This window comes from Triturus cristatus, chromosome 7, assembly GCF_964204655.1.
Source record: "Triturus cristatus chromosome 7, aTriCri1.1, whole genome shotgun sequence".
NCBI classification, from domain to species: domain Eukaryota; kingdom Metazoa; phylum Chordata; class Amphibia; order Caudata; family Salamandridae; genus Triturus; species Triturus cristatus.
Window position 1 is genome coordinate 711296788 of NC_140590.1, and position 16312 is coordinate 711313099.

The 16312-nt window shown below is 48.0% G+C and overlaps 1 protein-coding gene across 1 annotated transcript in view; it reads right to left on the reverse strand.

Annotated features, from left to right (window-relative positions):
- BAHCC1 (BAH domain and coiled-coil containing 1) overlaps positions 1-16089 on the reverse strand; it is a 411074-nt gene extending 394985 nt beyond the window's left edge. Inside the window, exons 1-2 of the mRNA XM_085617382.1 lie at positions 15952-16089; positions 13956-15869 (exon numbers count right to left, since the gene is read on the reverse strand). The gene's annotated coding sequence lies outside the window, so the exon portion shown is untranslated. The remainder of the gene's footprint in view (positions 1-13955; positions 15870-15951) is intronic.
- Between the last annotated feature and the right edge of the window lie 223 nt (positions 16090-16312).

A 16312-nucleotide genomic window follows, 5' to 3' on the forward strand; every position in this document is an offset into this window, starting at 1 on the left:
AACGCCATGACAGAATCCCACCAACTCATCAGATCCACCAAAAGGACCTTCATTTAGAACAAGATACTTGCCAACTCCAGCAACTCAAGGAAACTCTTCAGCATCCTTCAGGAATTCACCAGACCCCCCAGCGAAGCCACGGACATCACCCCCTCCCAAGACCTTTGCAACAAGCTCGGCTCCAACTTCTATTTGAAAATCAAGCCCCTCTCTGACAACTTCGATGAACAGACCCCTGACTCCAAAGGCACTCCCTCTTCCTGCAACGCCAGCCAGCCCACCATATCCTCCTGGACCCCAGTCACCACCGAAGACACCCAATCGACCATGAAAGGCATCCACTCAGCAGCCCCCATGGACCCCTGCCCTCTGACCATCTTCCATAGAGCCACCGCCATCGCACCTGAACTACGACGCACCATCAACACCACCTTCGAAACCGGCACTTTCCCCGATGACTGGAGGTGCACAGAAGTCAAGCCCCTACTCAAGAAGCCCTCGGCAGATCCTACGGACCTCAAAAACTACCGACCTGCCTCACTCCTCCCCTTCATGGCCAAAGTCACAGAGAAGATCGTCAACATCCAACTACCGAAATTCATCGAAGAGAAAGCCGTCCTCGATCCCTCCCAATCCGGATTTCACAGCAACCACAGCACGGAGTGTGCTCTACTCATCGCTACAGACGACATCAGCACCTTCCTCGACCAGGGCCACACCGCGGCACTGATCCTACTCGACCTCTCTGCAGCCTTTGACACTGTCTCCCACCACACGCTCACCTCCAGACTCCATGACACTGGCATACAGGGAACCCCCTAGAACGGCTTCATTCCTTCCTCAGCGGTAGAACCCAAAGAATCAGACTGCCGCCCTTCTTCTCCGAACCCACAGAGATCAACTGCGGAGTACCCCAAGGGTCATCACTCAATCCTACGCTCTTCAACGTCTACATGGCCCCACTCGTGGCCATCGTCAGACAGCACAGCCTCAGCATAGTATCCTACGCCGATGACACCCAGCTCATCCTCTTCCTCACCAATGACTCCGTCACCGCCGGACTCAGCTTCCAGTAAGGAATGAAAGACGTTGCACCCTGGATGAGCAGCAGCTGCCTGAAGCTCAACTCGGAGAAGACTGAGGTCCTCGGACCTTCCCCCTCTGCATGAGACAACCCCTGGTGGCCCACCACCCTCGGCAGGCCCCAACCCCACCTCCACGGACCATGCCCAGAACCTCGGCATCATACTTGACTCCTCCCTCTCCATGATTTGACAGATCAACACCATCGCCTCCACCTGTTTCAACACCCTCGGCATCCTTCGGAAAACCTTCAAATGGATCCCCACCGAACCAAAGAAGTTCATCACCCACGCACTCATAACCAGCAAGCTGGACTAAGGAAACGCCCTCTATGCCAGAATCAACAAGTCTCTGCTCCGCAAGCTCCAGACCACACAGAATACCGCAGCCAGAATCATCCTCGACATCACTCAACGCAAACACATCACCCAAAACCTTCGAGACCTCCACTGGCTCCCCGTCAAGAAGAGATTAACCTTCAAGATACTCACCCACACCTACAAATGCCTCCACAACACCGGATCACAATATCTCAACGAAAGAATCTCCTTCCACCTACTCAGGAGAAACCTCCAATCCGCCAACCTTGCAGAAGCACTGCACATCCGCAGAGCGAGAACCGGTTGAAGATATTTCTCCTACATCGTGACCAGGTCCTGGAATGAGCTCCCGATCAACATCAGACACACCCCCTCTCTGCACACCTTCAGGAAGATCCTCAAGACCTGGCTCTTCGATTGACCAGAGCTGCTCCCCTTCTTTCCCCCAGCACCTTGAGACCCTCATAGTGAGTAGCGCGCTTCATAATTCCCTGATTGATTGATCTTGTTTCACTTAGATCCAGCTAGGCCTCTAGAAACAAGGTTGTCCTAATACTGCATCCAACATAGGTTTCCCTGACCAACCTGAATTTCAGGAGACTACTCAAATGTATTCCTTGAGTTTTAGACAGCCCAAGTGGTTCCAAATGTGTCATGAATACCATAATCCCATAAGACCAAAAGGGTCCCTATATAGATTGTATCATTACTAGTAAGTATACCGGTCTTATTGACAAAAGCACTAGTTGCTCAGCTCTAAAAAAATGTTTTTAAAAAATTCCCCACTTTACCGCTCTAGGGCATGTCAATAGAGCCAGCCAGTATTTCTAACCAACAAGTTCTTCACCATATTTCTGATCTTAGGTTCAACTCCCTAGGAGCCATCAGCAGTGCTAAGCCATCTTCCCAAACTAGCCTGCCAGGTAGAGACATCCTTTGCAAATTAAATTGTACTGTATTTTGTATATCAGATGGTATGTTGCTAAATAGACCTGTGCAAGAAGAAAATGAAGTGCTTGCACTACTCTGTTAAAGCATTGCTTTTGTGTATGCATATTACTTGTGCTAGTGGAGGTGTCCTGAGGACTGGTGGGAATTCGCATGGCTATTTAAGTAGGTTGGGCCTGTGTTGCGTAGTGCTTTGTATGTGTGGGTGAGAAGTTTGACTGTGCAAGCTCATGTATCGAAAGCCAGTGGAGTTCCATCATGTTTGGAGACGTACGAGCGGTGGGAGGATGAGGGCCAGTCTGGCTGCTGTGTTCTGGACGGTTTGTAGTCTTTTTGTTAGTTGGTTGATGATCCCCGCGTAGAAGGTGTTCCCGTTATCCAGTCTGCTGGTGACGAGGGCTTGGGGTGACAGTTTCCTGTTGTTATTTGGTAGTCACTTGTATATCTTTTTCAACAACCGCGGTGTGGAAAAAGGATGTGGTGACGGTGTTAGTCTAGGCGGACATGTCTAGCTTGGTGTCGATAATGATCCGAGGTTTCTTGCTTGTGGGCTAGGGTGGGAGAAGGTTCTGGGGTCTGTAGGCCACCTGGAGGATGATCCTACAGAGATGCATCTTTTCAGATGATCACCACTTCGGTCTTGTCCTGTTCAACTTGAGGAATTTGGACTTCATGCAGGTGGCCACTTAGGTCGTGCAGGAGTTGAAGTTGTTCCTGGTGCTAGGTGTTTTGTCGAGAGGTACAGTATCAGCTGCCTCTCATTGGTGCAGATGACATCTACCAGCGGGATCCTGTAGGAGTTGAAGAGGGTCATACATAGGTGAAGAGCCCTGTAGGAGTCTGCAAATGGGCTCCTGGACTTCCGAAGAGCACGGCAGTATGTTGATTGTTTGGGTTCTTCCTGTAAGGAAGGTGAAGATCCACTTGAGGGTGGGTCCTTGGATGCTGGCCCATGCAGTTGTCTGATCAGGATTGGATGTGAGACTGTCAAAAGCTGCAGAGGTTGAGTAGGATGAAGGCTGGGGTTTCTCCTCAGTCTATTATCATCAAGATGTCGACTGTTGCTACAATGAGGGCAGTCTCTGCACTCCGGTTTCATCTGAATCCTGATTGTGTGTTGTTGAGTAGCTGGTGGTTGGTAAGGTTGTCAGAGAGGTTTCTTTTAATGGCCTTTTCGAGGACCTTGGTTTGGTATGGTAGAATGGACGAAAGTCAGCAGTTGGCAAGCTTGGCTGGGTCTGCGTAGGATTTTTTCAGGAGGGTGTTGATGGCTGCATGCTTCCAAACTTGCGGGAAAGTGGAAGGTCAATGAAGGTGTTGAGGATGGGAGTGAGAGCTTTGCTAATGGGGGTGGGGGGGTAACCTTTGTTGGAGGCGTGGTGGGGTAATGGTCTGATGAAGCCCCAGAGTGGATGGTCTTCATGAATGCGGTTGTTTCCTCTGTGGAGATAGTGTTCCAGGAGGTCATGGTGTTCCCTTTGTCCAATACTGGGAGAATTGTTACAAGGGATCTCATGGTCTGGTTAGAGGTTGAATTTGTCATATATGGCTGTGAATTTGCTGCAGAAAAAGGTCTAAAGAGGATGTTGCCAAGTTCTTGGGGTGGGGTGATGTTGCTGGCAGGTGCTGCTGGTGTGGTGAAATATTGGGGATTTCAAAATGTTCTTAGCTGCTCTTGGAACTATTTTTGATGTGTTTGGCAAGGACCTTCCACTTGGTTTCTCGGTTTTGCTGGTGGTAGCATCACTGGGCTGATTTGAATGTCTTCTTGACTGATTCTTCCTGACTCACTCTCTACCTCCATTCTAGTTGCTTGCATTGCTCTTTGGTCATTCTGAGTTTTTCTGTGTACCAGCTGGCCTCCATTCATGTTCCTGCTGATTGACTTATTTTCTGATGAACCAGAGTATCAGAGATGATGGTGATCAATTTGTTAAAGTTGTTAATGTCACTAGATAAGTGGCCTGTGTGCTCTGCTTGGATTTTGTGGAGGGTGGAAGCCCAGTCCACATCCAATATCTTGTTTCAGCGTCAGCAGGCTGGGCCTGTCGCAATGGGTCCTCTGTGATGGGGGAGGTTGATTGTGAAGCTGGCGATCACATGATCGATCTAGTGGAGGGACATGGGTGTGCCAATCGTAATGACATTGAATGAGGTGAAAACAGGGTCCAGGATATGTCCACCTGCGAGTGGGAACTGAGACCTGCTGGGTGAATCCAAAATTCCCAAGGCTTTCGAGGATGGTAACTGAGCCGGGGTAGATTAGGTCTTCCTAGGTGGAAACTGAGGTCTTCTAGGGGGATGTAGGCTCCAGAGTCGATGACTAGTGGGGCAACGAAGTCTGTAATGTTGCTGATGAAGTTGGCTCGGGACCTTTGGGTCATTAGACCTACGTTCTGCCCAGGGTGTAGTTGGCTGTGATTTGAAGTGGATGTGTTTTATGTAGTTGGTTCAGGTTCAGTGGTGGTGGTAGAGCTCGTCATTTCCTTAAAGATGATTGTGATTTCTTTACTGGATCTATGATGGTGGTCTTGCCTGGCAATCTTTAATCCAGCGGGTGTGGCTGTGCCATTGTCTGGTGTTGATGTTGTGATCAGCCATGTTTCGATGAGGAAAAGGTGGTCTAGAGGGAAGCAAGTGGGCATTGATAAGCATGTATGATACGAAGGAGTGAAGGACGAGTGTTTGTTGGTACCAGGTGCTCAAGCAAGTTGGGTGTTGGTGTGACAGTGGTGTGTGTTGCAGCAGTGAGTGTGGTGAATCAGGGAAAGTGTCAGAGATTGAGGGTAAAGGCTACATCTGTGCTGACTGGTGCAGCATGGTGGCAGCACAGTAAGGGGCGACAATGCTTAAGTGAGCAGAGGTAGAGAGGGAGGCCTGAGGGTGCAGCTAAGAGGACTTTGGCAGGTAAGTGAAAGAGGGCACTCATTATTACATGCTACGTGCTAGATTTTAAAATTATCTTGTGACCAGGGCCAATGATATCCTATGTGTGTATATATATATATATATATATATTTAGTGGTGTGTAAGCGTTTGGAGCGCTATGATATTCTAGTTTGCTCAGCATTTGTAAACAGACCTTGGTCAATGAAGTAGACTACCTTTTCCCTGTTCTAGTTGTTTTGGGTGCAAAACTGAACAGTTCAGTGGGTTTGAGACCGTCCTGTTGAGTTGCCAGCAAAGAGTCCGAATGCACCACTGTTCCAATTACTATTCTGTTTACAACAGAATGTTAGTCATTTAACATAAGTCTTCGGGGCCTGCATCCCACCATATTTTTAACAAAAACAGTACAATTGGCATTGCGATCCAACAGCAGAGGCATGTCATGTTCAAATACAAAGCACATCAGTTACTAAAGAGATGTGTATGACATACCGCTAAACCAAGTAGTATACTGCTCTCACACAGAGTTGGGGTCGTCAGGTGCATTCTCTCACAGAACCAACAACCCTTCATTCAACTAGCTAAAGTACACATTCACCCACCCCCGCAGTGTCTCCTCACCCCCAAGGCAAATCAGTGTAATCTAGCTCACGTAGGCTATACCTTCCAAGTAGTCCCTGTCAGCCAGTCCCCTTCCAATGTCCACCAAAGTAACAAACACATCAGGGATGGAAAGTAGAGTCAAACCTGGGAATTAGGCCTTTCACTAGAGTTTTCGACCTCTGTAGACAGCCAAGGCTTTACCATCGCCATCGCTCTCATCCCTCTGGAAGTAAGCCAGAATCGTGTCCCATGCTCACTCAAACTCTAGGTGTCTCCAGTCCTGGTGCACCTCCTGCCCCTCCCAGGCAGCCCAGCGTAGCACATCCGCCACTGTCCCAATGACTTGTGGACAAGTTTTTCAGTGTTGGGGCACCATTGAAGTCCAAGAGTTAATGCAGTCCTTGTATTGCTAGAGAACAATTCAAAATGTAAAATGCTATTATCTTGGAAATCACAAGTGCTCCAGAGATAGTTCAAGCAGTTCCAAATCATGGTGACAAAACTCACCCCAGATAGTCTGCTGGAAAAAAAACCCTTCATGTTCCTCTCAGTCTGAATTTGGTCAAAAATAGGCACCCCAAAGTCCTGTGGAGGTTGAGGTGGGGGCAAGCTCGTCACATTTCTCATTGTGGAAAGAGTAGATGCAGATCTTTGACATCTGGTGAGGTTTCGGCTTTGATTCTGGGCAGCTGAGCTGCACAGATGTCCTGGCTAAAGGGTGACATGGTCAGTTGGAAGTGTTCAGCCAAGGTCAGCCAGTTTTGACCTTGGAAAGTACTCCTGGAAATCAGGGTCAAGCTTCTTTTCCACTCAGGGCACAGCAGATATTCAAGAGTCCCAACCGCGACAAGCACAACAACTAGCAGGCCTAAAATTCTTCTGGTGTGCTGAGCCTCCCATCAAACCCAACAATTTGTGTTACAAGGGGACAAATACTTATCCAACTTAGAGACGGCAAACTGGATGCCTGTGCCATCGAAAGTGGACTTTTTTCAAGTAGTGTTTCACTAATGTGCGTGTCCAGACAGGTAGAGTAGTTGACCAACAGGTCACGGTCATTTGTGTATTAGAGACAGGTTGGTTTGGCCCCAGGGCAATGGTTGCCAGGCAACTGCCTGAACAACACCGAAAAGGGACTGTTATACTATAGTAGGGGGAAATCTCTACAGAACTTGAAACAAAGCACCATACAAAGCAATGGATGGTTCGTACCACTGCTCATCATACAGCTCCCGTTTCAGGGTGGGGGCTCCAAACAAAGGGGCGGACAGGATTTCGCATCCACAATGGCCAGAACAAGAGTATAGCGGAATCAACATCTTATTGCTACCATTGTCAATACACGTCACTGAAGACACTCACCCTCTACATAGAAGAAAGGACCAGGCTCCCAATCATGAGGCACTAGTTAGACTGTTACAGGAGGGCCATAACATCCTCGCTAACCGAGGTACTAATAACAGTATAGGCATCTCCTGGCCTTTTAAGATGAGACAGTAGTAAATGCACCTTTAATGTGGTAGAAGAGAATGAGGGGCCACCCGTCAGCAGAGCTGGTTCTGCTGTTGAATGCTTCTTGTTGAAAAAGCAAGCAAAATCAGTGGGCTTGCAGATTTACAAATCCAGGGATGGGGAGATAAAGCCGGTCAGAATCACTGAGCACAGGTCAGTAGAGCATCAGTTCCTACAAGAAAGGCATCACGGTCCCTCTTTACAGTCACTGGAGGGCCAAACTGTCTTACTCAAAGAAGGGCCTTGCCACGCCTTGCCCGGCATCGGGATGCGCTCCCCTTGTCTGATAGCCGTAGTGTGCGCCAGTGGCTTGAAACTTCATTCGACGTAGCAGGTTATGCACAGGATGTGCGGCCTTCGAAATGTAATGCTGCAAATGTTACTTACCATCATTTTTCTGCTTTGTGTTTTATTGTTTTTTGTATCCAGCGACCCTAAGCAGTGCAACCTTTATTACATGTTGAGGCCCTTGGCTGACTGCAAGTTTAGATATTTATGTCGAGTTTGACACTCCATGCTTAACTGCCCGCCTCCAGTGCTTTGAAGGATGTACACTGTAGTCGTTAGTTTGAGACCCGTTTCCCCCTCGTTGATAGTTAAAGTTTGTCTCTATGAATGTTAGTGTTTGGCATGTTATATGTCTGTCACTAAACAAGTGCTTACATTCCTTGGCTGTTTTAATGCTATACTATAAATATAATATGAAAGTTCTTATTCTGGATTTCAAAGTTATACAGTGAGTGTCCCAGTAGATTCTTAATCGGTACATTAAACAGATATGTTGACTCAACCCCAACAACCTTCAAAACGTTTTCCTCAGAGAGATGTTTTGGGGCCTGTGGGTTATATACAGCTCAAAAGAACAGAGTATATCATTAGGTCTGGCCCGACAGTGAAGCTGTTGGCATGACGCATTGTTACCAAATCTTTTAAATATACAGAGTGGGCTTTGGCCCCACCCAGTAAAGTATTACCCTCATAGGTCCGACTTGACAGCAGAGCTTCTGCAAGGCATATGTTAGCTAATCTTTCAGATATATAGACTGGGCTTTGCCCTCTCTTTCAGTAGGGCCCTCTCACCTCAAGCGGTCTGGCGTATCACTCCGCCTTCCAAGAAACGCTTCCCCTGAAATACACGAGGGACTACTTACATCCGCCAATTAAGATGAATTGTCAAGCTGACTGTCACGTTTATTTCTTAACCCCCCCCCAATAAGCACTACAAACCGAAAGCACTTTTCACCATGGCAAAGCTTTACATAATAAACAGCATTTGAGCACGCAACGCATGTAAACACCATTCATGAATGTTTTTACACCAGTAGGCACCTTAAAGTAAGACCTATTGGCTTTGTCAAACCTCGTTTTTTCCGGAAGTGTGCATATAACTGACGGAGGCTAAGGGCGTGCAAGAGCATCAGGGAGTGTGTGAAATGTATTCACACGCAGAGCTGGCTACATACATGGCTGCGGGAGCCTCCAGTCAAAATGAAAGTGAATTGGCTCTGCTCGCTGCCTACCAGGGGGGTGTAAATGGTGGGGGCGGGGCTAGAGCAATGCATAGCTTATAGATTGCCTTGTGACAATCACAGGACTGTTTGGCGTTATTTTACTTCTGGGCCCATTTGTAATCAATCCCTGGGCGATGAAAAGCGCCTCACCCAAAAATACGCTTCAAAACAAAAAAAATAAAATCTAGAGCGCTCCCACCCCCATGAATTCACTAAGAACCCATATGCAGTTCTCGCAATATAATGAACATAAAGGCTCAAAGAAGTCGACGTCAGGCTCTCGCGGTCAGACAGGCTCAGAACCTTCCAGAACTCATCCAATGTATCCCATGTATACTTTCAGGTTTCTTGGTTCGAGGTGCTTAGAAAACTCAAGAAAACCAGTAGCGAGTGTTGTATTTTTAAAGATCTGTGTGATTAATTATCCGTCGAAATGGTTAGTTTCGAATAACTTGCATAAACAGGTTTATACTGGAAAAGAGAGGTTGAACACTGCGTCTTGCCCAGGGTACCAACGCGCGCGTGCCAGAAAAAATGAAAACGCAGACTTGCGAGGTGCTGATAAACGGGAACAGCGTTTGTTTATTCGTAGTCAGGAGTAATTAACGTTTACATGATACATATTCGCACAGAATGGAATTATTGGGCCTTCGGAGCAGAAGCGCTGACGTGTTAAACAGAAAACGCACGTGGCTCCTTACTGTTCGACCTAAAGCGGGGTTTATAATCCCGGTTTTGACGGCAACCTTTTTTGTGAATTAGCACGATTCCGTTATTTCTCGAAGCGTCAAATCCCGGGAACCCATACGTGCTTTTCATTTTTTCGTAATTAAAATACTGCCTATTGGCAGGTAAGAGTAACGTATAAAGCGGTGCCAACCGAAAAGGCTGCGGGAAAGGGGCCAGCGTCCAACCTGGGGCCATTGGTGCCAGGTTTCTGGTTGCCATGAATAAGCGCCTATAATCCCAAATATTCCAAATGTCCCTTTAATTTATATATAAAAAAGCCATGTTTAACGCAGGTGCGTACGCAAACCCATCAAGGTCGTGGTACTGGTTTGTGAATAGTGCGGGAAAACGCCCCCAGACTCACAAAATGTGTTTTAAAAAAATATTTAATGCCATTTATGCTTCCCTCAAAGAACACATGACGCTTTCTGCCAATCACACATTGATAACCTGGCGCACCCTCGCGCCTCGGAGTATGGGGGAGCTCCAGGACCCCCACAACATGGCTGCAGAGACAAAAGGCTGGAGCTTCCTGCTTCCTCCATTGCCACGGGGGAGCGCGAGGCATCGGACACGTACGTGGCCAGTCTACGGGACGTCGTGGAGAGGCTCCGCCGAGCACCGAACAGTGAATCACGGCCTCGTGTCTTCCACACACCCCTGCCACAGACACCCTTTCTATGGAGGTCTGTGAAAGTTGGTACACGCTGCGCTTGTTTTAAAACCGTCGTGAAAATAAAGATTACGGCCGAAACGGGCATACCATAACACCCCCCAAGATGCCCGGGCATGCCTTGCGTCCTCTGCTGTGCAGACTAGAGGCCCGTGGTGTGCAGAGCAAGAGATGGCGTTAATGTGACGCCATAAATGCCCCCTGGTGTCCTGCGGAGAGGGCGCCTTCAGGTTCCTCGGGTGAGCAATGGTTTGGTCACCGTATATCATAGAAACTGAGGTTTTATTTTGAAGGCCTGCCCGACCTTCGTTTGACGATCGCTTAAATGCCAAAGGGAATATAACCCCACCCCCAAAAATACGTTCTGTTAAACAAAAACTGCAATAAATACTCGCGCCGTTTCTCCCATCCCCCACCCAGAGGTATTTAAGAAAAATAATCAAGCTTCGAAGGTTTTGTGACGGCAGTGGTATTTCAACAGGGTGTCACTAAGGCCCTCGGGGGGCATCAGAGCACCTGTGTGTAAAGAAACGCCCCCACCCGTTATAGAACCGGGCCTACTACTGGCCGTTACTGCGGTCTGTCGGTTGAACCGACCCCAGAAATGTCCTAGCTTCTGTGCTGAGAAATCAGCGGGGACCGGCGCCCTCCACCACCCTTGACCAGACAGGGAAGGGACAGATGACGTGTGTATGTGGAGGCCACGCCATTTACCAGATGAGGCATCGAATGTACACTTCACTGCATTCGGAGTTTCACAGTAAATGTCCACTAGTATAGCGCTTTGCGGACTGCCAGGCGGCTTCTAAGCGCACACAAGTCTACACAGGACCAGCAGGCTAAAGCCAGGGAGGCTGAAGAGAAAGAATGTGTCGAGAAGGACAGGGTATGAATAATCAGGGTTCCCGTGCACACAGATATCGATCTTGGATTATACTAGCGCAGACAATAGTTCAATGCGACTGGGAAAATTAATTAATACCAAAAAGTCTACATTTTTATTAGGAATAAAGTTCACTCTCCAAGAATACACCCCCCCCCCCCCCCCCCCAAACAGACGACCATGATCAGCTTCTGAATGCGTAGGGGACAAGACCTCGGCTTTTATTGACCAACAGCTCTATTTAAAAAAATCAAAATTTGGCCCAAAGTAAAAAGAGGTAATTTACACGATTTAAGGGTTGTTCTCAAGCAACCATATCACTTAAAAATCCCTACAAGCTCTCTTTGGCCCCTAAATGATCATAGATAAACCTGAAAAAAAATGATGAAACATGTATTTAAAAACGGCAGTCTTGATTTCTGTCCACTTCGGTGGCTTCGGCGAGACTGGTTGCCTCGCTAGGAGCTTCAGCCCTACGTGTTGACAGAAGCACCCCACCCCCACTCGCACCTTTCCCCTGTGGTTTAACGCAGCTCCGTGCCTTGCAGTCGTGGCGGCCCCCGCAAGTCCGCGCTGACGAGTCGGATTCAATACATTTGTAGTGGGCGGTATCGGCGGAGCGCGTCCCTGACACGGCCACTGACGGCTGGGAACTAGCGCCGTTGAGGCCCGGCACCCGGCACAACCGTGCGGAGAAGAGGCCAGGTCTCGGAGACGAATGTACACCGTCCTGCACGCTTTATCTCGCGCATACTGTCAGGCGTGCATACGTATATTGTCATTGTTCTTAAACTGCAGTCATACAGTTCTCATCTGGAACATGGCACCCAAGCTCACGTCGTACAACGCACAGCTGCCTGCCCATGGACTGAGCAGCGTATGTATGTTTGTTCACAGGTGACTAGTCTTCAAAGTACGTTGTAAATTCATATATGTGCCCGAGAGATATTAACATAGCTAAACATACACATGCATATATGTAGACAACACTCATCCGGGCAAAAATCGGGGCTGAAAGCGTAAAAGAAACTATTGCACGGTGTTTGAATATATATGGTTTTCTGTGTGCAAAAAGCAACTGTGCGCTCGGGCAGCTTCAATAGCAGTGCAGGGCTACGTCGGGGCCGCGTCAGAACACAAAGGGCACGAGGCATTTCAAGCATATGGACACTGTCTAGATATTACGGAGCACGTGGGATCCCTGCACGGATATATTGCCACAAAAAGCAATGCATATGTGTTCTAGCATGCTACATTTGAAATTGTCAAACGCAAACATTCCGTACAATGTATTTGAACATGGACAGGCAACCCATTATTACACCCGATGCATTGTCGCCACAACCCCGAGATGGTAATAGAGGGTGCATATACCACCGTTAATTTTATATATACATGCATGCTTATTTTTAAGTAGCGCGCTTGAAAAATCCGTTTATTTCAATAAAAAAGCTAACAGTGGAACCAAAATGGTTACTTTTTTTTCACATTTCATGAATACATTGTTCATAAATTAAAGATGATCGCCACAGTGACCACATAACTATGGAGTTACTGTATTTGCGCACGAAACAAAGAATCCAGCTCAAATGGAGGAAAATACTGCAGAGAATGTACCTCGCATTTTTATTACCAGGCCTACATTTAGAGATACTCGTGATGCATAACATGGTTTCCCATGCTGCATAATTCTTTAGCACCGACGGTGATAAAGCTCAGAGTGAAACCACACACAAGAAAATAGAAGCAGCACAGTGAATAAATGCACGGCAGCCGTCAAGCGTGAGCACACATTTTACACTATAGTCGATGTTTCTATACACAAACCCGAGCACAACAGATATGGGGAAGGAGCAGCGTGCTAGCAGGGACAGCAAACGCATCGGACCTACATATGCCACCGCTGACACAGGCCGAAATTGCACAGGCATTCCTGCATCTGCGGGCACAACGAGCCCACTGCACGCTCCAGCGCCTTCCCGACAGCCAGCCATGCGGAACGCGGGCAGTGCCTCGAAACCCCCTCGTCAGCAGCAGGATTCGGCCGCGGTCTCAAGACTAGGCCTTTCCTCTGGCGGAAGAAAATAAACGAACTGACCGTTAAAAAAAAACCAAACAAAACTTCTAAATGAAGGCACAATTACAACTCCCGAGTGTGCGCGGCTGTGGCAGCAGACCATGGTAAACTTTATATAAAAGCATTATGCAGCGACGAACACAGGTGAAATGGGAGAACACGTCACCAATACGCAAAATACTGCTGCCAAAAACAGAATTCCGTTGAAATGTTTTGATTCGCTATTCTCTTGATTAGCCAAGGCCATTAAAATATATTACGGTTTTCAATATCAGACATGTATAATCTGTATTTAAATATAAAAAAAATAAATTAGTGCTTAGTCTGGGGATTTTTTTCCGGCGTAATTGCTTTTAAACTAAAGCAAATGGTTTCAAACACCGCGCTATAGATACGCCAGAAATTACATTTCAACACAATGTAAGCCTGAATTGTTGCTATTTAAGTTTTCAAAAGCCCGGGAAAAATATTTTAAGTGAGCATAGGACAAGCAAACAACGGTACAAAAGGACGGCGCCATAAGGCACGCAGGGGCCGGTTTGTGCGTCAGGCATTAGGGGAAATATATTTTTAAGCCCTCCCGTAGTCTAATATATGTCTTTAAACAAGCAAAAGGGTACACAGAAAGGGCTGAACTTTAACCAATTCAAAAAATACCGTTCATCCCCGTGGTCGATGCAAAATAGTGAATATAAAACTAAATTTGTGAGAAATAAAAATCACGTACCTACTAAAGAACTATCACTGTTGATTCTGTCGGAGGAGTCCCAAAATCATCACGTGGAAAAAGAAATCCTTTCGGTCCCGCCGTGAAACAATCCTCATTTTTAGTAACCTTCAGGCGAATGTGCTAGAAAAACATCAAGACCGGTCGCTTTCGGGGCTGGTTCTAAACCAAGTCCTGTGCTGAAGGCCAACAGGGCCGACCCTGCTAACACGGGGGCATTTGCGGCCCACCCGGAGCCCCCTCGCTCGAGTTCGGTGCCTCCCTACCTGCCTGCGCGGAGAAGGGCGGCTTTCAATTAGAGCGGGCAGGCAGCTCGCTGCAGGGTCTATAATCTCGAATTTATGACAGGATGACGCGCGCCTCTCCCACAATGGAGCCACTGACATTAAACAGAAAATTGATGAGAGGGGAAGCGAAATCTAATCTCTTTCCGAACAGCCAACCAACTTCGACGAATCCTGTTTTGTCTTTTTCCTTTTCCCATGTTTTATTTTTACAAAGTGGCAAAAGCCTTTAGCACAAACAGCGACATAACTAGAGTTTAGGCTGAAAACCCACGCTATTGCCGACTTATTTTCAAAACATTCGCGGAGAGATGCAATAACTCGATCATTTTTGCCTTCCACGTGCGTGGCTTCTCGCACCGTTTGCAACAGGAAACTGGTAAAATCGTTCATTAATACGGCCATGCGAGCGTTGCATACACTGCACAATTTCAAGCAGTAAGTGCAGTTTGCTAATCATAGTACTCTAGCCCCCACCCTTTTGTATGCAACGCGTTATCCAGGTGGAAGTAAGTTCACCGCGCAGCTCTGCAGTTTGCCACCCCCGACATAAAAGGTCCTTATTGCATGCTCCCAACCACATCGCAACGAAATGCCCTTCTATATTGCAAAAGGGGTCTGGCGCGCCTGGGAACCACAGCCCCTGAATCGACGGCGCTGCACAGAAACGCACCCGTGTCAGTGCAGCTTCTAACGTGCATTTATTTTACACACAGCCTCACCCAGAAAAGCTGCCCCTTCTGCCCAATTACGCAGGGGGCTTCCCGGGTCCGTTGGAGTAATTCTGAAACTGCTAACACAAAGAACCCGCAACACATTCTAGAGGTGCATACCATAACTTCATTAAGGGGGGTGGGGGCTAGTTCCCGTAGTAAAGAAGATCTTAAATTTAGGTTAACTCTTCCTCGTGCTTCCGTGGATATACAGTGCTTACTTACCGCGTGCATCGATTCATCATTACAAGAACCCCGTTTAGAGCTGTACCATCTTTTCGGAAAATGAAGGGTCGCATACTACTCTGTGCAATGTATCCGAAATCAATGCAAAACAGAAAACTAAGATTTAAAAAAAAAAAGTTTGTGCCCGGGGTGTGGGGCGCAGGGGTGGCAATGTCCTTCTACAATGTATTTATGGGCAAGGGGCGGTGTACACCCAACATCTTGCTCCATAACTCAACGCGACGGGCAGCATTCCACCGGACACAGCTAATGTCGAGCAAAAAATGACATTGTTTGTGCACCAGGATTCTCACGAAGATGGCAGTGTGCTTTGAGAGACTCGTGTAGAGAGCATGGGCACGCATTTCACCAGCAGCGTCTGCTGAGTGTTCTCCAAGCAGCGGTGCGTGTGGGGGCGGAGCAAGACCGACGGCAGATTTGTGTGTGAAGGGGACAGTGTTTTCCCAGGAGTGTGGGGGAGGGTACTCTCAGCTGGGTAGTGTGCGTGGGGTGGGGGAGAGCGCGCAATATTTCCCAACAGCAAAGTGCGGCGGGCACTGTTTCCCAAGGTAGAATCTGCGTGAAGCGGTGTCCCTTGAGCTCAGATGGACGCAGGGGCAGTTTTTCCTTCAGCAAGATCCGGTTTCAGAGCTTCCTCCTACGGTACTAGCACGACCCGCTTCCTTTAAAATCTGAAATAAAAAAAGACACTGCTAAGCACATGGAAGACAATGTCACGTATAAAGACGGCTAGCTAGCACTCGTTACCAGTACCTTCATAGTACCAAAGGCAACATAGCCCCCTACTCCATTCACAGGCACCTTCCGTGCTAGCCCGCAGCTGCTTCCCGACCAGCACCACTCTATTACACCCCTCTTCTTTCTTCTGGTCAGCGCCTCCCCCTCCCTGGCCGCTCCCGCGCTGCCTTCAGGCGGAGCTCTGCACGGGGAGGCTATACTGCACCGGCTCCAATACAAGACGCGCACTTCGCTCCTCCCCTTGGGGGCAGCAGAGAAAGGTCACCGCCTCCAGGCCGCCGACGTCACACGCGCGCTCGGTGACTTGCCAGAGCTCAGCTCTTCTACGCATGCTCCTGCCCACGGTTCTTGTTACCAGCTGGAGTTCTTGCGCGTC